At 41.9% G+C, this 23,905-nt stretch overlaps 1 long non-coding RNA gene across 2 annotated transcripts in view; it reads left to right on the top strand.

Annotated features, from left to right (window-relative positions):
- Nucleotides 1-23,905, top strand: part of LOC141809986 (uncharacterized) — a 91,095-nt gene that overhangs the window by 54,165 nt on the left and 13,025 nt on the right. For both annotated transcript variants that reach the window (XR_012600032.1, XR_012600033.1), the window contains exon 4: nt 3,941-4,077. This is a non-coding gene — a long non-coding RNA (uncharacterized LOC141809986). The remainder of the gene's footprint in view (nt 1-3,940; nt 4,078-23,905) is intronic.

The following is a 23,905-nucleotide window of genomic DNA, read 5'->3' on the forward strand; positions in this document are numbered from 1 at the left end:
CATTTTTCTGCTTTCTATTTTCCTTGCGCTTGTATTTTTGATTCCCTGCCCTGTCTGGCAGCTCCATCCTCCTCCTCCTCTTCTTTTTTTTTTATCTTCTAAGAAATGTCGAGCAGTCTCATGCTGCTCAGGCACCGCCGGGGTCAACCAGTCGGGCCTTGGTGTCATGACTGCTTGGATTGTCTTTTGTCATCTGTCTCCGTCTTAACCGACCACTTGAGACCGCCAGGGTCACAGCAGGGCGGTAACACGGGACGAAGAAGTTGCAAAGGGCACAAAGTCGGGTTCCCATTTGACTCTTTCCAAACTGTTGATTGGGTTGTTACAAGCTGCAGGTCATACCTCATTTCCTGTGGTCACAAACCTGTCTTTACCTCTGACCGCTGAAAATATTGGACACAGGAGTCAGGAAAACAATGACCCAGAGAAGAAGATGTAAAGCTGAAGGCTTTGTTTATTGTCCTGAGAGATTTTAGGTACAACACTTCCTACCCCTTCATTGTTGCTCTTGTTTGGGCTCCTCCAGAATCTGCCTTTGTCTGACTGCCGTCAAAACTTTATGCTAAATGATGAAAACCCCAATAATGAAGGTTGTAACAACAAGATAACACATATCAGTTTGGGTCACCTTGCAGAAAAGAATCTGGCATAAGTAAGCTGATAAAAACATCGCTGTGGAAAGGTGACAAACCCCTAGAAACTGAGGGAATACTTTATTTGTTTATAGGCTTTTACTTTTAGAAAAATGCAAGTTTTACGATAAAAGTTTACCAGAAATTGACAGAAAACTATTACATCTCCTTCATTATTCCCAAAATCTCCTCTCAAGGCATCAAATTGTTCAGGGTAAAATTTAAGCTGACAAAGGAAAAGCCCATTCTTCGTCAAAGCTGATGCAAAATGTCAGTCATCTTGGTTGTCTCGCTAAAATATCCAGTTAGCTGTGATTTTTTTCTCTCATGACACCAAACAACCAGTTTAGATCATAGACTGTAAAAAAATAAACATCATTTTGCTCAGCTCAAAGTGAGGTCACCACCAAAACTGCTCCTCCTGGTGGCTGGCTGCAGTATAGTTCAAAAAGTCTGTCTCCCCAGTCATTCCAGATGGGCTGTGCTCAAACTTAAAAAAAATAAATACACCTGGTAGAAATGTATCTCACATCTGTATGCTGTGGTGATATAAAGATATTGTTGGGCTGGGACGTGTTCAAGTCTTCCTTTCAGAAAAGTTTATTTATCATTAGTTATTTGAGGTTAAAAACTGGGCTTTATCCCACGTTTTTTCTAAAATACTGAGATACGTCAGGGAGGAGAGCTAAGAAGAGGTTAGACTTCTAACACAAAAAGAAAAAGTTTATTTTTGTCACCTGGTTCCACTCAGATTTTCTCAGAAACCCTCATAGTCTCTACTGCAGAATCTCTGATTGCACAAATGTGGCACCTGCGACAGGGGTATTATGGCTGCAAAACCGTATAATGGTAAAAGGAGAAGCCACGCTGTCAGTTCCATATATAGTATACAGTTTGGATTTTAGGAAGTGATGATAGTGATGATGTTTCAATAGAAATTTAAAGTCAAACCTACCTATGAGCCAAAAGGAGATGCAAACGCTACCTTTCGGTCCTTGTTGCAGGTTAATCAACAACATCTGTCTCGTCAAGCCATCTGGACCATCAAGGTTACATTTTTTCTTATCAGAGAATCAAACTTTTTTTCCACTTTTCAATGTCCCATGTTTGATGCTCCCTTGCAAAGATAATTGGGCAGTTTTGTGGCGTTGAAAGAGACGAGGTCTTTGAATTCGTTTTTGTTTTTTAAAAACCCTTTTCCTGCAGATGCCATCTGATGGTTGTTGCGCTGCAGTCGGCACTTCTAAGGGCCTTAATTTGGGTCAAGGACCGCCCTGTGTCTTGGCAGCCAATCGGATTCTTGGCTTTAGCCATCAGGAGGGCATGACCGTGTGAATGTGTCACAGAAAATGACAATTTTGAGCAGATTTTGGCTTTAATAGCCTGTGTTCCTAAACTTTTGATCAGCTGTTTAACAACCTATTTCAGTTTACTTATTGTTTTCAATAAATTACTTTTTAAAAGTACTTTTTTTTGTCACATTCCCCCTTCTTGATTTTGCATATTGTAGCTCTACTTAAAACCTCACTGAGATCCAAATGTGCAAAAGATAAATTCTAGCAATTTTTCAACTGGTCTAAAGATTTTGATCAGGTCTATATATGACTGCATCTTTCTTTTCCAGATTGAAATTAGTCCAAACTGCTCCAGACTTGTGCTTCTGTCCTTGGAGCATTAAAACATCATGGTGGTTTAAAATTATTGGAGTTGTAGTGAGTGTAACAGAAGTGTAAGTAGCACCACCTCTAGCTTCAACTTTGCTGGTGTGTTTTTTCAGTTTCTATGAGTATGTTTGGCCTCTGATAGAATAGTTTTAAGCATCAAAAACTTTAAAAAAGCAGATTTTAATCCTCGTGTGAGCTGCAAGCAATGTGTGGTTAAACTGTTTCTTCAGATAGATTTTTACAAGCTGTGCCTTATTGATCCACGCAGCGTCTTTTTATTGTCAGGTGAAGAATGCACGTGTGCTTTGTGGAGTCAGAGCGATCTTGTATTCATTTCAGGTGAGCTATTGATCAGACGGTGCCGCTGCCCGCACACACATCACCGTGCCACGCTCTCTTTTTGACATTTCTTTCAGGGATCAACGTCTGTATTTTGCATCTGATTGACATTTCGGCAGCGCGTGTGTAAACATGTGGATCTTAAGACATTTCATTCATTCATGGAGATCATTTCCTCTCCCTCTCTCTGAGGTAAAGGCCTACAGGCACTTTGGAGTCGGGTTATGAATACAGAAAGCTTAAATGCATAAAGTGCCGGATTCTTCTCAGTACATCAGGGCCGAGTGTAACTTAATGTTTCAGTTAGTGTCAGGATTTATACGGCTTCTGAGGCAACTTTTGAACCTGCTTTAAAATGCATCTTTGTACTTTATGAGCTTGTTATAAAAGAAAAACTGACTCAAATCAGGCTGTTTTTCCTCCTTAAATGTCAGCCGTCTTTATGGATCGTGTGTGTTATGATCCCAGAGAGCATCACTGCGCCTGTTAAGACGTTTTCTTACAATCCACAGACGTTTTTAGAATAATGTTCCACCTCACACAGGCAGCCTGCTCTGTGAAATCCTGTTCATCTGCAGTTGGCAGGCGTGAGGAGTCTGACTAAGCGTCCTCGGTCATGTTTGTTTAGGTAGAGGTGGTATTTGAAAGAGAATTAGACTTTGAGGATTTTAATGAGACCTTGACTCTGCTCCGTCAGATTGCTGCACGGTTTGTGGAGTCTCTGCAGGCCCCTTTAAATGTACTTCACATTAACGCTGCATCTGATATATACCCACAAAGAGTTTACTGGTGTTTTTAGGTGAGTGTAAATAAACCCAGAAAGTATTAACGCAGCATTTAGTCTGCTTTGAATCGTATTACTTTAAGCCCCGTGATTAGATTTGTGGGAATGAGATTGCACTTTTCCACGGCTCTGTTTACACCTGTGGCTCACTTTGCTGTTTGGAAACAGTCCAGATACAGTTTGTGTTTGGATTAGTGTTTTAATACCGGGTGTAATTGCATGAGGAGTCCCTGTCCCACTTTGTTCCGCCTTGCTGTGTAAACCTCGCTACGGTCCTCATTTAACATGTGTCTTTGTAATACCCTGACACACACACACACACACACACACACACACACAGAAGCGCATATACTCAGTCTCTCCAACGCTCTGTATTCAAGTCTCCTACATAACAGATGCGCAAACAAACAGTCAACTTGACAAGGAGTCTCTTGCAAGAATATGATAAGGGACTGGTTCACACCCACGCTCACTCTCACAACTCCAGTCTTGTTGATTCTTTCCGCTGTTTGCGTTCGCAGCTTGCCAAGAAGTTCAGACAGTGGACAGACACGCAGCACTGACACGCCTACAGACGCAGACACCTGACGGACAGAGTCCAGCTGGCGAGCCGTGGCAGCAGGAAGCAGGAACAGATGTGTGAGGGACTTTGATCTAGGTGAGTACCAAATGGGGTGAGGATCTATGGGATGAAAGACGGGGTGTGCGTCTGTATCAATTATGAAGAAATGACACGTACGGTGTGTGTGTGTGTGTGTTTATGTGTGTGTGTTTGGGGTGCACTTTTGCAGGCGCTGTTTACTGTCGTTGATTTCAGGACATAAGCTAAAAAATGATCTAAATTAAGACACCAAAGCTCAACATTTCAGACAACAAATGATGCAAAACTGTTTATCTTGTTTTTGAAGAAGTTTTGATATTAAACCATCTGAAAGGTAAGAAAACCACACAGTCTCTGGATAAACAAATTAAAATTGCTAGTTGCTTTTTAAATTGTGGCTAACACTTACAGAGCTAGCACCACAAGCCCTCGCTTCTCCTTATAGGTTAATATCTGATTATGTGTGATTCTTTTATTTATCAATTTTTTCTGTCCCAGGGTAGATTTAAGAGAAATTTTTTTTTTTTTTTTCCCGTTTTCTACAAAAATACAAATTTGTAAGGGTTAGGTTGAAGAAGTTATGGAAAGAAGTAACTGTGTCTCAACAATGATACTTTAATACTTAATACGTGTGTTGAAAATTCAAATGTGCAAGATTTTCACTCAAATACAATAATTGTTTTTTATAAAAAACATTTTTTTCTTGGAAATCTACCCTGGGATGGAAAAACTCTTTTGATTCAAGACTCACCTTTATGCAGTTCTCATATTAAAGCATTATTGCAGTAACCAGGGCCACAGCCCCACCTAGTGGCAGGTGGTGATTAAGTGATTAATAGTGATTGGCCAGCAGGGATCTTTTTTTGGAGGTGTTTCTGCGAAGGACCTGCATCTCTTTGACTGAAAAGCAGTGTTTAGAGGTTCCATATTCTGCTCCTTTTCTGCAGTTCAATATGGATCATTGACGTTTTCATGAAATGGTAGTAAAAGTAACATGTTTTGGTCCAAAAAGCCAATAAATGAAGCACAGTAGCATTGTTTCCAGGCTCTCATAGCCCCTCTGTTCAGAACGCTCTGATTCAGTGGGCGTGGCCTTCATATGTAAATGAGCCACCGCTGATACCGCCCCGCTCTTCCACGTCACTGAGAGCGGCGCCACGAGCTTTGAGCGCATAATGTTTAGAAAACAGCGAAGCTCGTTTACCGTAACATTACAGGCTAAAACAACAGGCTAACTGCAGCTAAAGTTAGCATCCTGAAGCTAACACAGAGACAGGGGGGACACTGAGGAAAAGCTCTTACATCTGCTCCACAGCACACAGCATTTAAAATACTCACATTTCCAGGGTCCCAGGTTTGTTGGCGGATGGTTGGTAATGCGCCTGGATTCAGGACGGTCGGTCCGACTTGCTCCTGATAATTCAAAAAAGGGAATCGCTGATGTTGGCAAACCCCGGAAATTCCAAACAGCTCGTTTTAGGTCAGGATTTCACATTCACGAGCACTACTAAGTACAGGTTTTGTCTTTAAATATCATATTTTGTGGGCTAGGAGGAAAGCCAAAGACCCACAAATTTCACTAAAAGACTTAATAAAGTGATTTTTGCATAATATGGGACCTTTAATGGCGAGGCAAGAGGCCAAATGTATCTCCTTAACCCAAAAAATGAATAAATGACTTGTTATTCTGGTACTAACTAATGAGGATAGCCATGTTTGATCATTTGCTTGACTTAACGCTCACATCCACGCCTCAGACGTAAACATTTACAGATGTACTATCACCATCATGAGCTGTATTCGAAATGCTCCATCCAGCCTCTCCATGAAAAGCCTGATAGAAAGACTTACATGATACAGAGTTATAATTTAATACATTTGTATTTTAACATGATGGTGTATGATGGAAAAATTTAATAATCACATTATACCAAAACGTGTTTATTTCTTTATTTGGGCTTTAACAGATGGTGGGGAAAATGTGCAGTGGTAGACATGGTGTTGTATTTTTGTAATACAGTTCGTGATGCACCTTTTGTTACTAGATAAGATCTTTCTTGTATTTTTTATTAACAGCAATACTTTTATTTTTACCTCCACCAAACAATGCTTTATCAAAAACACATCAGAATAAGTGAAAATACTGGTATTTTCTTACAGGCCTGCAGTGATTTTTCAGCCCACAGACAAAAAACAGTAGCTGTTTAAAGTTCGGTTATTAGAAATACTCAGCAACTTGTAAATGTGTAACATCTCTCCAAAAACATCATTTTATTTGTTTCTAATTATGACACACTCTCAGAGAGCGAATAATGAAGCTAGCGGTAAATAAGGGTTCGTTTTCTGCTCCAGAGTGAGACGAAGAAAAGGGTTTGAGCAGAAAACACAAACCGTTTAAAAGGAATGAAGGTAATTGAAGATCTAAAGGCTGCTGGTGAAGCACACCACTGTAGAGAACAGAGGACGGCGCAGACACTTGATCATATAAATTGCAGTGTTGTAAGAAGTTTCAGGTTGTATTCAGGCGTCATTTGAAAGTGGAAATTGCAGCGAGTTCTCATAAAAGACTTAAGTGTGAGGAGAGAGGAGGGAGATCTCCCTCTTTTTGGGGGAAATGAGAGCGCAGGCTGGGAGGATGTGCCAACATGAGAATAAAATAAATCCTTCAGGGGAATTTATGTGAGCCTGTGTGTTTCACGCCTCCCCTGAAAACTTTTCCATGTTAATTAAGTAACGTAAAACCAGCCAGAGCAGCAAGACTCAGGAGGGAGATGAAAAGGGAGAGTAAAACAGCACAGTTAGAGGCCATAGGACACATTTTCTGTGTGCTGAAAAGAGAAAATAGTAAGATATAGTGCATTATTGATGTGACACATTGGCCTGCTGCTGTGTGCGGGATTGTAAGCTCTTCATTGAACGTTTCAGCAAAGTGAACCTCGTACTTGAAATTTTAGAGACAGGAAATACCAAAGACACAGCTCAGATCTATTCATCGTGTTGTTTGGGGTGTTTTCAGTGATTTACTTTCATATAATCAAAAGGAAACGAGTATTTTATCTGGCCGTGTGCTCTTACATTGCACCAGAAGAGCATGAAAATGAAATCTGTGTGAAGGATTTGTCGAGGAATGCTGGGATGTTTTAATCACCTTTTTCTATAGCTTCACCCCAACAGAGCAGCATGAAGGATCGACATGAATCTGCAGATGTTGTGAGGGAGAGGGTTTTGTTTTATCGAAGAAGGCTCAATAAGGTGTCAGGATGAAGAATGATGAAGACTCCAATGAGCGTACACATGTATACACGAGTGGAAGCCCGTCCTGGCTGACCCTGCAGTTACAGCCAATTTGCTGTAATCACAGTGACAAGTGTCTCCGTATGGACACAGAGTAATTAGCTAAGAGGAGATGGGGAAAGGTTGGAGTTGGTGGGGCATTAGAGGACCTGTCAGAAGGCCCCACTCATCTTACCCCCAAAACCTGTCAAGAGGCCTGTCTGGGGTCCGTACCCCTCAGTCCCCTCTCTTACACTCGGCTGCTTCAGTTAATTGAAGCCACTTCAGATCAGGCAGAGGAGCTGGATCTGCACGCCTGAGAGGACCACAGTGCTCACCTGACCTGTCAGTCAGTGCTGCCTGCTGCGTGCAACTTGTAACCGCATCCTGACTCATTTAAGGCCTGCAGGACAGTGAGGGGATCTGAGGGAAATTATCAGGATGCACCCACGCGACCCTCCTCACAGGATTTGTCAAAGTCAGGATGCGCTTGACAGAATTTTGGACATGTTTGCAACCTTTGACTTTCCTTTATTGTGACAGAAAGAGAACACAACATTAAAAAAATAAGTTGCAAAAAGAAAAATCAAAAATGAGAAAAAAAAAAAACCAAGCATGACTATGAAAACACAAAATAAAAACATATTCAAAAATTAAAAAGGGGATTATGTAATTAAGAAAAATTCAAACACAATAAAACCCTATAACAAAAATGCCATCAAAACAAAACATAATGCAAAAACATAACAGCAATTACAAAAAAAGAAAACTGCAAAAGCAAAAAAAAAAACATAAACAGTCCAAAAAAACCTCACAAAATTGAAGAAAAACAAGAAAACAAAAGAATAAAGCAACCCCCCCCCAAAAAGAAGTAAATAAGAAAAATAAAAAATAACCAAACCCTCCAAAAACAAAACAAAAAACACTCCCCCATAATAAATAAATAAATAAATAAATAAATAAATAAATAAATAAAGCAAAACGGAACTGAAAACACAAAAGAGCTGGCAAAAACAATATAAAATGCAAAATCAGGAAAATAAAATGCATAAATGAAGAAATAAATCAATTAAAAAAACATAAATAAGAAACATGTAAACACATCAGAGAAAACACAACTGTTTATGATCTCAAAATGAGAAGTATGTTTGTCCAATTATTTATAATCTTACCTTCTAAATTCCTACCTTTTTGTTTTCTCTTTTGTGTTTATCTTTACATTTTTCTTTTTTTGTGTTGTTATATTTTGCATCTCATGGCTACCGTAAGAATGCTCAGAATCCCCTCTAAATGCCGCCGTCAAGGCCCTTAAAAGGATTAAATCCTTATATCTACATAAAGTGACCCTGATCTGCAGCTTTAATAGTCAGACCAATGCTGCCGTGTAATATTTGCTGACACTCTAAAAAGTAAAACTTGGACTCTGTTAAATGCTTCTGCAACACTTTTCTAAACTCTGCAGAAGAACAGACACAAAGTGTTAAAGCTGAGAGCAAACAAAGAGCCTGGAGTCCACAGAGTGCTGAAGTGACACACTCTGCAATTGGATTTGTTTTGACTAATTTTCCTCCCGCGTGTCTTTTGTTGATAGATTACGGCTGAATTGAAAATTGTATACGGGTATCATGAAAGCAGGCAATGCATGCATAAAGCAGCTACTTGTTCCCTTATTTGGACCAAAACAAGCCCACTGTGGTTTGCAAAGGCCACGGAGAAGAAACTCTCATTATCCCTGCAGAGCAATTTGTCCCTTTCTTTGGCCACAGCTCATGCTTCCGAGAACGAGCAGCGACTCCTAAGGGGAATAATTGTTTGTTGTCAGTACCTTGCAAAGTGTCCCAAAAAGCAGCTACGGTAAGAGCCCGGGCTGGTGGAGTTTATCTGAGACCACTTGGTTCAGGTGAACTAATTACTGAGGTTAGAGGAAGCAAAGCCTTTCATGAAGAAGTCGCATGTTTGCTTCTGAGAGCACATCTGTGCCTTTAGTTTCTAGTTTCATTCCTGTTTCAGGTCTTGTTTATGAGTAAGTGCGGAACATAGAAACAAAAATGTCACGAGGTTCAAAATCTAATCTGAGCATCCAAATAAGGATACATTTAGAGCCCATGTGACGTCACCCGTTTCTGGAGATATAATGAAACCAGGGCTCGTATGTATGACAAGCCATTAGCGGAGAAAATAGCAAAATGGATTAGTGGTATGCATGAGCCAGGTTAACGGGCCAAAAGAGCATTAAGTTTAATGGGGGTAGACCCTACCACTACAGGCGCTAACGGCAGGATTACCGCGTCTGTTCTGCTGTCTAAAGGCAAAGACATCGCGCGATGCGTTACCGTTTGAGACGAAATACGCAAAGACAGTGGACAATCCTTTGGAAAGGTGGTGATGTGCTGCCATACAGAAAAATTAGATTTAGGAGACACAACATTTTTTCAATGAACAGATGAAAAAAAGGAGACAACCCAAGACAACTGTGTCTCTTTAATGGCATAATAAGTTAACTTGATGATTCGTCTATGCGGCTAACTCTGCAGCCAAACGAGCTGTTCCACAACAGAACGTTAGGACTGAAGGTCTTGTCTAATGTTGCGTACCCACCGACAGTGTTTAGATTGAATGTATTTGCGCGTCAAGTAAAATCGCGCTGCGCTAGATGCGCGAGTTTTGATGCTGGTACAAATATGCAAAAAACACTCACCGCTCGCTGCGGCTTTGTTGCACGAAAAGTCCGCCATCATCATTTCATTGTCGAACATGGTTCTGATCACCACCATCGCTGCTCTGTACCTGCTGTCAAGAAGTCAGCTGTGGGCTAGGCGCCGACGTCGGTACTGGATAAATGCTACCCTATGGGGACGGTGTGAGCTCGGTGAGTTCCACCGTCTCTTGCAGGAGTTGCATCTGGACGATGGCCGGTTCCAGCGGTACTTCGGGCTGACTGTTGCCCAGTTTGAAGACCTGCTATCCAGGGTTGGTGCCAGGATCTCCCGCCTGGATACCAACTACAGGTGCTCCATTCCAGCTGCAAAGCGCCTGTCCATTGGTGACGATCTCCACACTGATAGGCTGTCCCGACGTGTCAAGACGCTTGCTCGCTCAAAAAGTTCAGTTATTTCAACTCGAGCGTCAAGCATCAAGCGTCGAGCGGTGAGCAGCGAGCGTTTTTAGCAGGAAACGCTCGCTGCTCACCGCTCAACGCTTCAACGCTTCAACGCTTGACGGCACTCTATGCTCGCCCGACGCAGCGTCAATTCATTTCTACAATGTTTCTCTAGCTAACTTAAGTATGACTATTTAGTGTCATATTTCTTTAAATTTCTTTGACCCAGGTCTCATATTCAGTGGTCTTGGGAGGATTTCTGGTTTAGTGACACAAGTTTATGTCTTGATATAGGCTAACTTTCTTCTATTCTCTAAATATCTGTCTACTTTCTGATTTCACACAAAGCTGTAACAGAGTTGTATACCATCTGTCAAAGCAATGATATTTTGATATCAATTGCATTTTTTGGTGGTTAACCTCCTTTTGTAGCTTTACAAACCTTAGAACACCGTGAGTTGGGATTATTTGGCTTCTGCAGCCAGCCTCTAGTGGACACTCAAGGAACTGCACACCTTTCCTTTGAACATTATAATCTACTGCATGGTTATAATGACTCATGTAGTCTTTGGCCTGCTCTTTTAAACAACTCCAGCATTTCCCATAAATTGGACATTTATTCAGACAGGTAATTTCATGAAGACACTGTCGTGTGGTTCCCAAGAGAGACGTGATCGACGTCAGTGCATTACCCAGACACTGTTTTTAAAAGCTTATATAAAAAAAGTGCACACGTCCTTTGAAACCACGCTCTGTTTGATCACTTTGAAAACGCGGCTTCATTATCCACACTCCCCCCCTCTCCACGTGCGGCGAACTTGCAGTGAAAATTGATTCCTGAGGGGAAAAAAAGTCAACTTAGGAAACATCCAGCTGATGAGGAGTGAGGAGAAGGGATGAGAACAGCTGTGTGCAGAACAGAAGTACAGGTGTGTGTGACGTTTGATCACACTGAAGTCCATTTTTCATCAAATTAAGGATTGTGGTTGGCCCGGAGATCTCGATATTTCCTGGTTTCAGTATTTTCACACTGGAAACCATCCTCAGCGATAAATTCCCTCTTGAAGTTATTCGCTCAGTAGCACCGTGTGTTGTCAATGAACACGGCAGATGCTTTACAGCTGACAGTTTGCACCTAAAGGTCCTCCGCTTGAGGGATTGTCACCGCAACACCCTGCTGCCCACAAAGGGGAAACGTATCCATCACGGATCCTGCTGGAGCTCTGCAGCGTTGAATACTCTCCTCTTAAATGTTGTGCTCCCCTGTTGGTTCTGCAATGCTGCCTTCCATAACACCGAACACTGGGGATGTGTGAAGTAAAACCTCAGGGAATAGATCTTTCCGAGACAACCCACTCGGGAGTGAACGTCTGAAATGAGAAGTGGAGCTTGTGTATTGTTTTAAATGCCAGCCTTGTCCTCGTTCGGTGTGTGAGCCTTTAGTTGTAGCTCAGTCAGCTGACATTTAATGCTCAGCCGTTTGTCCGCTGCTTTAGCGTAGGCCTCATTGTTACTGGCGTGAATATGAACGGACAGATGTGACAGCTGGCCAGCCATATGTGACAAGCCTTTTAGATCTTTATGCCTTAATTATCTCCTCCCACGGGACCAATATTGACATTTTAGGTCTTAACATTCAGACCTTACAAACTGCCAGCCTCCAGTTGGCACTATCTGTCTCTTGGCAACCTCTGAGCCGACACTGAAAGGTGCTGGATAACCGCTCAGGGCTGAACTCGACTGTTGAGGAGGTGCTTTCACTTTTATCACAGTGTTGTAAAAATCATCTTCAGATAATAAGTATCTCCATGTTTCTAAGAGGGTCTGAGGTGAAAGGTGTCAGTTTCACTTTCATTTTACTGATGGACTCTCAGAAACCATCAGAGATTCTCGATGACAACATTCATTGAATAACTGTAAGAGAAAAAAAAAGACTGGCAAAAAATCACAGATTTTACAGAAACTCATGTTAGTTTTCGTTCTCGGCTGTGTAACATCCAAATGATCATATTTCATGTCTGCTTCTCTCATTGGTTGTTGCAGGTATTCTGTTCTGTTCTTTTTCTTATTTTTTACAGTTGAATTTTTTGGGCTGTTGTGCCATTAATCAGATAAGAGTGTACATTGGATAGAGCAGGTAAGAGGACACAAACCTGGGCCACCCACGCAAGGGTGAATCTCACAGAGCTCAACCTAGTCCACCAAGCAGACCGGTTCAGTTTGTCTCAGTACGGTGCGCATTTTGTGGTGTTTCCACTGACTTATCCCGGGACAGATCCTCAAATAACCAAGACGAGCTTTCCCACTTTTTGGGACCCTTTCGTATGGGTGCCAGACTGAACTGATCCACTCTCAGAAGGTGCAGACCGTTGATTGGTCAAAAGAATCGTTACTGACCGTGCAACAGTGACTGCATTTCTCCTGGCGGCACACAGACTTCTCTAAAACTAAGCTTGATTGCACTTTGTATCAAAAAGCTACATAACAATCAAAAAGAGGGCAAAATGCTACATGTTTTCCATCGTTGCTCTTTGTTTGCTGTGTCGCGTTTTTCTTCTTCGTTGGATTTATTAGCGGGGTAAACTGTGTTGCCCTGCTATGGCGTCACGCTATTGTTTAACACCTGCAGCTTTCGGCATCTGGCTTACGCGCCACCTACCACGAGAGGGCACAGTTTGCTGAGGTAATGCAAACGGGATCAGGCTTAACTGTACCAAACCGTAATGAACTGAATTGCTTGGTGGAAACGCGGCTTTAGTAGACTTGGTAACGCTGCATGATCATACGAAATCTGGCATCCATGCTCGCTGCAACCATCACAATCTAAATTCTGTAACATGTCAGCTTCCAACTGGTGTTACCAGGGTACTTTTCATGCTGAGGTGCATCAACATAATTGGTACGCCAGGAACTTTTGTAGATTTCCCAGATGCAAACATAGATTTATGAAAGACTAGGAGACAAAATCAATTTTAGCCATTTTGCGGGATTTAGTCAGAAGATACAGCACACAACACAACTCTGGACAAACCTAGACAGACAGACCTGTTTTAGAATGAACGACCACCCTTCACCTTTAAAATTTAACTTCCTTTAAACATGCTGATCTGGCTGGAACATGTTGGAGAAGTTTTTTTCAAGTGACACTTTACCTCTTACTGTTTGATTCCTGAGGGAAAATGAACTATTGGACTTTACCAAATATCATTTTGGCTGACTGAGAGGGGTCTGGTTCCTGAGACTGTAAACTTCTGAAGCCTTGAATATGAACGAACACTTGTTTCCTGTTCACTGATAATTCCTCTTCAACAGAACTTGTAGTTTTTCAGGAATTAATGAATGATGATTGATGCATTAAAGTTCCAGCTTTAGTAAATATAATGGTCTTGGATCGAGGAGACTCTGATTGGAAGAGATGTGACGCCTGATGCCTGAGAAGTAAAACAGTTTTTTTAATGTATCAAATACAACAAGCCCCTGATTGTGGGGGAGGCAAACTGGGCTCTAAACCTGGAATTAAGCTATTAGCTTAGCTTAGAATTAGCTATTGTGCTCAATTGGTAAATCTTTGTCTGATGACATTTCTTTGGAATTGCTGCAACATATATATGAAGTCTTTTTTTGCACAATGCTCGGTATAAGAAATATGACCTAGAGGAACTTTAAAAGAAGCTATTTTGAAGCCATCTATTGCTATTTAGCATGCAAATTAGGGGTGGGAGAAAAAAACAAAATACGATATATCGTGATTTTATGTTTGACAATATCAAAATAAGGATTATTTGTCAAAAAACTATTTTTTTTTTCAAATTCAATTTCTTGATTTCAGTCTTTGTTAAAACTGGATAGAAAAAAAGTTACTACTTTTCTCTAGCAGAGGGTAAAACGTTTCCCTCTGACATATGTGATGTGCATTTTGTGACAAAATATGGCTCCTGATGTAGTGTGTAGACATTATCATCATCTTTTAACTTTTTCATATGGTCTGGTGTTTTAGAGGCAAACTAAAAATCTCAGAAATCGTAAATATTGAAGAATTGCAATCTGAATCAAATCGGCACCCCAAAAATTGTAATAGAATCACGAGAATAGCGGATCGTCCAAACCCTATTGTGAATGCTAACTTTAGCTTTTTGTTCAATGATCAGTGATGTGGTTTCACCTTAATTGTGACCTCATCACAGTTTATATCACCATCTGTTATCTTTGGTTGATCATGTAACTGTGAAATGATAATATTTGGTGAAACATTATTGACTGTATGAAGCTGAAACACCTGTAATCCTCCAGCTTCTCCATCTTTTCAACTTAATTTCTGGAGATGTCTCACTCTGATGTTTTTCCATGCCTCACTTTTCAGAGAGCAGATTTTTGTATAACGGGGTAATGACATGCTTTAATTCTGTTATTTGAATCTGTTCCTCCCTCCGTCTTCGTCTCAGTGTCTATTCCCTGTCGGCGTCTGCCTCACCTGGGTCGTCCCACACAGTCTCATTTTTCTTGTTATCCCAGGTTCTAATTTCAGTTGCTGCGGTAACCCTGCGGCTCTCTCTCCCCTTCCTCCTCCTCCCCTCTCGTCTCGGTGAGCTCCTTGTTAAGCGTGGCAGAGCTGGTTAATGATTGTGTTTTATTTCTGTTTTCCCTCTGGTTGGGCTCCTTTTGATGGGCCACATGTCCTGACTCTGCCTTCACGTCTTTCTCTCTGTATCTCTCTCCTGTCTTTATTTGTTCTCTTCTCTGCCCTGTTTTTGTGTTTTTCTCGTGACACTGCAGGCTGTCACTGTTAGCTGTCAGTCATGTGGTAGATTGTGGTCGCTTGAGGACAGTGGGTGGACTGTGGCTGTTTGTCCAATCAGAGTCTTGGATGCACTGATGAAATGTAGCACGAGATGCGTAATATTGAACCAGTGCTTGAGTCTGAATAAGCCCTGATTTCTGTGATTGAAGTTTAAGATTGAGGGCTGGTGTGTGTTTGGCCTGTATCTACATTCAGTAACAGCTCCTGCCTTTAAAAATGTGTTTGCTGGAGAGTCTTGCATTATTACAAATGCACATTTAGTTGGAGCACCTAAAAGCTTAATGTTTACACTTACCAGCCAATTTATAAGGTACACCTTGCTAGTACCAGGTTGGACCTCCTTTTGCTTTCAGCACTGCCTTAATCCTTGGTGGCATAGATTCAACAAAGTAGTGGAAACATTCCTCAGAGAGTTTGGTCCATGTTGACATGATAGCATCACACAGTTGCTGCAGATTTGTCGGCTGAACATCCATGATGAGAATCTCCCGTTCCACCACATCCCAAAGGTGCTCTATTGGATTGAGATCTGGGGACTGTGGAGGCCATTTGAGTACAGGGAACTCATTGTCATGTTGAAGAAACCAGTCTGAGATGATTCCAGCTTTATGACATGGAGCGTTATCCTGCTGGAAGTAGCCATCAGAAGATGGGTACACTGTGCTCATAAAGGGATGGACATGGTCAGCAACAATACTCAGGAAGGCTGTGGACTTTAAACCATGCTCAGTTGGTACTAAGGGGCCCAAAGTGAGCCAAGAAAATATCCCCCACACCATTACACCAGCAGCAGCAGCCTGAACCGTTGATACAAGGCAGGTTGGATCCATGCTTTCATGTTGTTGAGGCCAAATTCTGACCCTACCATCTGAATGTGGAGCAGAAATCCAGACTCATCAGACCAGGCAACGTTTTTCCAATCTTCTATTGTCCAGTTTTGGTGTTGCTGTGTGAATTGTAGCCTCAGTTTCCTGTTCTTAGCTGACAGGAGGGTCACCCGGTGTGGTCTTCTGCTGCTGTAGCCCATCTGCCTCAAGGTTGGACGTGTTGTGTGTTCAGAGATGCTCTTCTGCAGACCTCGGTTGTAACCAGTGGTTATTTGAGTTACTGTTGCCTTTCTATCAGCTCCAACCAGTCTGTCCATTCTCCTCTGACCTCTGGCATCAACAAGGCATTTTGTCACACAGAACTGCTGCTCACTGGATATTTTCTCTTTTTGGGACCATTCTCTGTAAACCCTAGAGATGGTTGTGGGTTAAAACCCCAGTAGAGGCATCAACAACCATGTCACGTTAAAAGTCCTTTAAATCACCTTTCTTCCCCATCCTGATGCTTGGTTTGAACTGCAGCAGATCGCCTCGCCCATGTCTACATGTGATTGGCTGATTAGAAATTTGCGTTGACGAGCAGTTGGACAGGTGTGCCTAATAAAGTGGCCGGTGAGTGTATATAATCCAGTGACTGATCCTCAACACCAGATAAAAATACAAGCATGCTGAAGCTCTCTGAGGAAAACTCCTCTTTCTGTCTCTGAGGTAACCTCTTCAAGATAAATCCATCTTGCTTATCCAGAGGAACACGGACTTGAATCTGATTTGTTTTGACGTCTGTCTTCCTTGTTTGCTTTGCTCTCTCAGTTTCCGTCTGTCAAAACAGTCCTGGATCTGTCTTTTTGTTCCCTTTTTTTCCACACTGGTTGTATTTTTCTGTGGACGAAAAATGTTTCGATGCATGTTTGAAAGAAGAAACTCCTTTTCTTCTACCTGTCTGCATTATTCCTTATATCATACCCCAGCTCTCATTATCTCTGTGTTATGTATTTATGTCTCTTTATGGAGCAGGATAAGCATCGTCTGGTTCTGTTCTTTTCTTGTTTAGTCTGTTTATCCGCCTCTGTCTCAGTCCATCACCATCCTGGCATCTGCTGGAGCACAGAAAGTCTCTGCGGTGCTTTTGAATGGCCGTTCAGAGATGGGAATGTGCCCGCCTGACTCAAATGACTTCATTAGAGAGCTATAATCTCAGAGGGGGTCTCCACCAAAAGGCCGCCTGATATAGCTGATTTGCTAGGGCCATTTAGACAAAAGAAGAAATCTGTGTAACAGTTAAAATGAGTCACTGTAAATGGCAGAGCGGGCGCTCCACGTCGTCGACGACGATGAGCTGAAAGTTTGGTAGTTGTAGAGCGCTCTCAGAGAAAGTGAAAGAGAAGAAGATGAATGAGGAAGGTTTGGATTCAGAGCGTAGCTGTTGGTTACGGTCCCAGAGATCTGAAATGTCACTGTGTGTGTTTGTGTGTATATATATGTGTGTGTGTTTGGTAGTCGAGCAGCTTTATCTGCCTGGCATTTCCTGCTTTCAGAAGCGACTACAGCACCCAGCACCATCTGATGACCCTCCAAAAGGCTCCGCACCGCACAGAATATTGAGGGAACACATCTAACCTTAACAGGAATCAGGGAGGCTCGGATTTGGAGGATGACACACAAGATTTTTGCAGCTTCTACCAACACCAGAAGTTTTTCTGTGGGTGTTATCTGTATGGTGTGGTGTGGGTTCAGATGAGCAGGTAATGAACTGACCAGAAATCAAACCAGCAGCTGATTAAAACGGGCGATATGACACGTCCACAGTCCTCTGGCTGCAACTTTGCCGTCTGTTCCACTTCAGCGCAGCACGGATAGAGGTTGACATTTAGGTGCCAGCAGCCAAATAGAGACGTACGACTGCAGGCACTCGACGCACACCGCTATCTCCTCTAGAGTTCTCCTGAGAGTGCATACTGAAAATGTCACCAGAGAATTGTATATTAATACGAAAACAGTTTAAAATTTTAGCATTTTTAATTTGCTTGGCTGCTTCAAAGAAAGTTACACACCGGTGCAGCAAAAACAAGTCGAGGTGGGATGCATTTATTATTTCTAGTCGTGCAAAACACGAGCCACTGATGCTCACTCCTTTGCGTTTAATTTATGATACTGCTTTAAAAGTTCCTCTCTTCAAGCCTCAAATGAGGGAAATATTTTCCTGTATTTAGCATTTCTTTCTTTTTATACATGTAATCAAGCCTTTTTCCACTTCCAGTCCGTCACTGTATAATATATGTGCTCTTAAATGTATAGATAACAACGTATAAAAGGTGAGGAGATCACTTATGGCTTTAAAACAGGATCCATCTTTTATGAATTTAATGGAGAGCATTTAAAATTCTCCCTGAATATAAATGAATGAGTGTGTGTGTGTGTGTGTGTGTGTGAGTGTGTGGTAATTGGGAAGCAGAGTGACGTCGGGGCACACACAGGAGTAACCCATGTCGTACCGAGTGCAACCGATGGATAGAACTGAACTTATTAGCGGAGCTACCTTTCCGCTCCCTTCTCCTTTACTGAAAAGAGCAACAGCAAAGCAATGAGACAGAGAGCACCGTGTGCACCTGTCTGCACATTTCCTCACCGCTCTGTGAGGCTTCGTCTGGGTTTCCATCCAGTGTGAGTGAATTAATATGAATTCTGGATCTGCTGTGTGAGAGAAAAGACGAACGCTGCTCGGAAAAAACGTCTTTTCAGATAAGAAAGTAGCAGCCGGAGAATGAAATACAGTCACTTTCTTTTAGAGTCAAATTCAAAACACCTTTAGTTTTGTTTTAGGTGGTGTTATTTGTTAAGATGTATTACACGTTAATATTTATGGCTTTCTAGTGAGCAAGCAGTTAAGGAATGAAGTTGGGTCGTAGTCATTTCTGGCTTGATAAAACTTTATCTGGAGCAAAAAAAGCAGCTGTCGTACTTTTCAACAGTTGTTCAGGGTTTTGTTTTCAGACATTACAAAATTGTAGTTTAAAGGTCCCATATTCTGCTCCTTTTCTGCAGTTAAATATGGATCACTGATGTCTTCTTGAAATGGTAGTAACATGTTTTGGTCCAAAAAGCCAATAAATCAAGCACAGCAGCATTGTTTCCAGGCTCTCATAGCCCCTCTGTTCAGAAAGCTCTGATCTAGTGGGTGTGGCCTTCATGTGTGAATGAGTCACCGCTGATACCGCCCCGCTCTTCCACTTCACTGAGAGCGGCGCCATTTAACCATGACTACTGAGCTCCCGAGTGCACAATGTTTAGAAAACAGCGAAGCTCATTTACCGTAACATTACAGGCTAAAACAACAGGCTAACTGCAGCTAAAGTTAGCATCCTGAAGCTAACACAGAGACAGGGGGGACACTGAGGAAAAGCTCTTCCATCTGCTCCACAGCACACAGCATTTAAAATACTCACATTTCCAGGGTCCCAGGTTTGTTGGTGGATGGTTGGTAATACTCCTGGATTCAGGACCAGTCTATTCTCTAGCCCTCTGTTGGACTGTCCAAAGTTGGAAAAGCAATCGGCCGTGAAGTGACTAGCACACACATGCACAGTTTTACTGAGTGTAGCTGGAACATTTCCTTGATAAATGAACTCTAGACACTTAGTCTTGTCTTCTTCAGAGATGGGAAGCTTGTGCATGGAACTATGTGGCTGTTTACAGCCAAAAACAGAGCAGTGATGGCTCTTCAACTTTGGCACTCTACATTCACAAGCACTTCTAAGTACAGGTTTTGTCATTAAATAGCACATTTTGTGGGCTGGGAGGAAAGCCAAAGACCCACAAATTTCACTAGGAGACTAAATAAAGAGATTTTTGCATAATATGGGACCTATTATTTGTCAACAGTTTGTTGTCCTGCACTATTTCATCATGAGTGTAAATGGGAATATTTTCCTCTCTTGTATCGCCACCTGCTGGTCGTTCCAGTTATCACCAAACATCTTATTTTTGTGTTGGCATGCGGTGATATTCTGACGAATCGCTCTTTTGCGTCTTGGGATGAAGAGTGTTGTCACGATTTGGTGCGGATCAACTACACCTGAATTTCGGCTGACCCCAAACTGTGACCACATCCCTCCCAGCCATGTCTGCTCTCAAATCTCGAGTCTGAGCGTCTCGAGAAATCAGGTGTGACATCTGGTAGAAACAGGAATATCACCTCATGACGGGGGAAATTCACCAGCTTTGACCACATGATGTCTTAGAGCAGACCCTGATCACCAGTGTGACTTGATTGTAATTTGCTCCTTAAGTTTGTGTGTGGGTGTTTGTGGCTCCACTTGAGTATGAAGTATCCGCTGCTAATGGAAAGATCAACAGGAAGGACAAATCTACTGAATAAAAATTTCTTTTTGATTCATTCATGGTCCCTGGGAACAGGATGATCCATCCACTTAGAAACAAATACCGGCCCCACTCACCCTTTTACTCATGCACACATGATTCACGTCACACCATTCATGGTAACGTCTCACGAAATCAATGACCTGCACTTCCTCTAGCTCAGTTAATCATTTTAATTACAGGCACAAAGATTTGAGAACTTCAAGGGTCTTAATTACGTTCACAACCGCTTATTCACGTTTTCTGTTAATTGACTTTTCACTTCTAAGTCCAGTTTTAGTTTTTTAATGCGTATACAGCACAAAAAACAAACACGTTGAATTCAAAGTTCTTTATGTAGACCAAAAAGTATCGTATAAAATAAACATGCATGGCAAAGGCTTTGGAAAAAGAGCGATAGCAGCCACCCTCTAGTGGACTTTTCAAGAACTGCATTTTTTAGCAGTTGAGCATTTGCTTGATCTCTCACACCCTGATGTCATCTCTTCGCTTTGCTTATTTATTTCAAAGTCCTCTATAATTTCCTACACATGCATGTAGGGATGGGTACCTTTCACATTTGAAACGGTACAGTACCAATGCCCGGTACCTGGCAATCGGTACCGGTATTCAGCGGTACCAATTTTCGGTACTTTTTTTGTGTTTCTGTGGTAAAAAATACCAATTTGTTTAGTAATAAAATACATATATATTTTTTTACTACACATATTTATTCTTCATTAAATAACCTTGCCATGCTGTGTTTATGTCCAGCATGAAAAATTGGCTACCCTTCCAATCCCTCAAAGTCACAAGTATGTATTTAGGTACCTAAACATGGTCCCTTTTGATTTTACATGAACCCGTACCCGGTACTTTTGACAGAATTCGGTCGGTACCTATAAAAGTACCTAATTCGGTACCCATCCCTACATTTATGATCGTGATCAGTGTTAGGCAATTTACTTTAAAAAGTAATTAGTTATAGTTACTTGTTACTTTCCCAAAAGAGTGATTAAATTAGTAATGGAATTACTCCTTTATAAATGTAACAAGTCACTAGAAAAAGTAATTTTTGTGTTACTTTTTGGCAAAAGAAGTCAGTATTTGAGCAGGTTTTGCCCCAGGGCTAAATGTTCACATGTATGCTCTTGCTTTTCATATCTATGACGTTGAGGTAGTGTCTGTTTTCCCCCATCCTGAAAACGGTAGTTTTAACCCCACAGACCGCTCGGCAATCGCTCATATTAAATTTACGGCTCCTGTCCTGTGTCTGGCTGAGTGATCCAGGTCTGATAGATCTGCCAATGGTCCCGATTTAGGAGGGATTCTCCCCCTTTTTAACCCCGTCTTTCGCTCCACTCCTGACTTGTAATTTCTCCAGGTCAATCCTCTAATATTTTTTCAAGTCAAATCCAGTTGGCTACCTGTGTCTTACATTCAAACCTCAAAAATCATCCACCCCTCTCCCTGGGGTTGGTTTGATCCAAAGACGCTGCAGGAGATCCTCTCTGACTGCAGGTTACACAGACACACACACAGGTAGCTGTGTGATATTTGTTGCTGATAAGTTTTCTTTAGCATCTGATTTTTGTTAAAAACGTGTCAGCATGATTGTTCTTATCATTAATTGTGTTTCTGCTGCTTTTCCCCACATTTTATTTACAGATCCTCACTTGCACCTGGCTGAGCGAGCCAGGTCGGAAACATAGAAACGCACCTCATTTCACTGTCGGTAATTGCAGTATAAAGTTTGTTAAAGAAATTAGTTTGAATAGCTGTTACCGGAAGAAAAGAAAGAGCTAAATCATTGCCCAACAGGTGGAAAGAGGCATCTAAAGTCAACTTTTTTTACAGCAAAACTTTCAGTGACTTTGCTAACTCCCACATGTGAGTGAATCTTGACAAGGTAGAGCAGGAAACAGGAAGGATGAAGTCATCTGGATATCTCTGGGAGACTGAAAGTCTGCTGCTTTTGATTTTGTCTGTATTTCTCACATCTTTTAGGCTTTTTTTGCTCCGCAGTCTTGAAATAACTGCTATCTTAGGTAATAACTTGTTGCATTCAGCATCACCACTGAGAGCTTGTTTTCTCCGCCTGCTCATACAGATGGAATATCTTGTTTGGCGTCACGCTCTGGTCCTCTGAAGCTGAAACCTGTTGGCGTGCAGAGGTATTGAATGAGCACACACATGACGTACAGACCCCTCTGTGAACAGCCAAAGGATCAGAAGAGATTAGACAAGCGGAGGGGATAAAGATAGCGCTAAAGACGGAGCTTTGTTTTTGGCCCTCCCCTTATGAGCCAGGGCTCCTGCTAATTACCGAGCTCTCTGGTCCTTGCTAAATGTGTTTGAAATCCACTGGATGCAGATAATCGAGCTGGAAATGTGTTACATGACAAAGTCACGCTGAAGGACAACCACTAAAAAAGGCCTCCTCTCCTCCGCTTCCCCCTCCGCCCGCTTCGTCTGTCGGGCTCACTTTTGAAATGAAGCCCCCATCAAATGATCCATTCCACAGCGTTTGTCTTTGTTGTTTGTTGAGATTGAAGCTTAGGGGATGTTTGAGGCACCTATTGTGATAAGCTAGAGTCAAAACAGACAGGCCGATGGCGGATGTGTCAGACGGGCCTTGAGTTTTCTTGTTGCCCAAATAATTGCTTTTAGCCCTCAGTTTAGGGACGTGGCTCTTTAAAAGTAGCGCACGCATCATCATAGCAAAGTGGAAAAACGTTTGGACGCCACAGGCAGGACGTGTGTGTCCATGCGGCTCACTTTGTACACACTCTGTATAGCCTAAATCTCAAATTGATTTCAGTGCTTGGTATAAAAATTGATTTACTGGCTGGGATACATTGATCTAAAGAGAGACCCGCCTCCCCTGAGACTGTTGGAGTAAAGTGAAACAAGGTGAAAAGAGACTCCCTGTCGTTAAAATTAGCATTTTAATTATAAATTGCATCATTGCACTGAGTGCGGTAACACAAACAACTCCCCTGCCCTCCGTTCACTCCTCCCTTTCTGCTTTCTGGCTTCGTGAGAATCAAACTTCATGCGGCGAGTCGCTGCAGGGCGGGAAAATAAGCAGGCGGGCTTATACGTAAGAGCACAGCCAGCAGCCGGCCGCGCGGATGAAGGTGAAACACATTTAACCTCAGTCACTGCACAAATATTGTTCTCTATCAGCTTAGTTTAGAGGAAGTTGGACTATATTGTGAAAGAAGATTTCTGTTTTGATGGTTGGACAGTCTGTTTGAGGGGCTGTGTGTATGAATTTGTGTGTGTGTGTGTGAGTGGGAGAGCTGTGGACTGCAGCCAGTATCATTTTGTCATTTAGAAAGTGCTTTGCTGTTGTTATCTTGGCTACAAGGGCCCACAGTGGTTTGATGTCTGCCTCTGAGTATATAATTTCTATTTTTTCAAGTCTCAAATTTCCTCAGTGGATTTGGCTCTGTGTGGTGTGTGTGTGAGTGTGTAGTGTTGGTATGTTTTGTGCTGTGAGTATAGAGGGATAATTGATCACATTGG

This window comes from Halichoeres trimaculatus, unplaced genomic scaffold (assembly GCF_033239565.1).
Source record: "Halichoeres trimaculatus isolate MK-OKI-2021-1 unplaced genomic scaffold, fHalTri1.1 fHalTri1_scaffold_20, whole genome shotgun sequence".
NCBI lineage: Eukaryota > Metazoa > Chordata > Actinopteri > Labriformes > Labridae > Halichoeres > Halichoeres trimaculatus.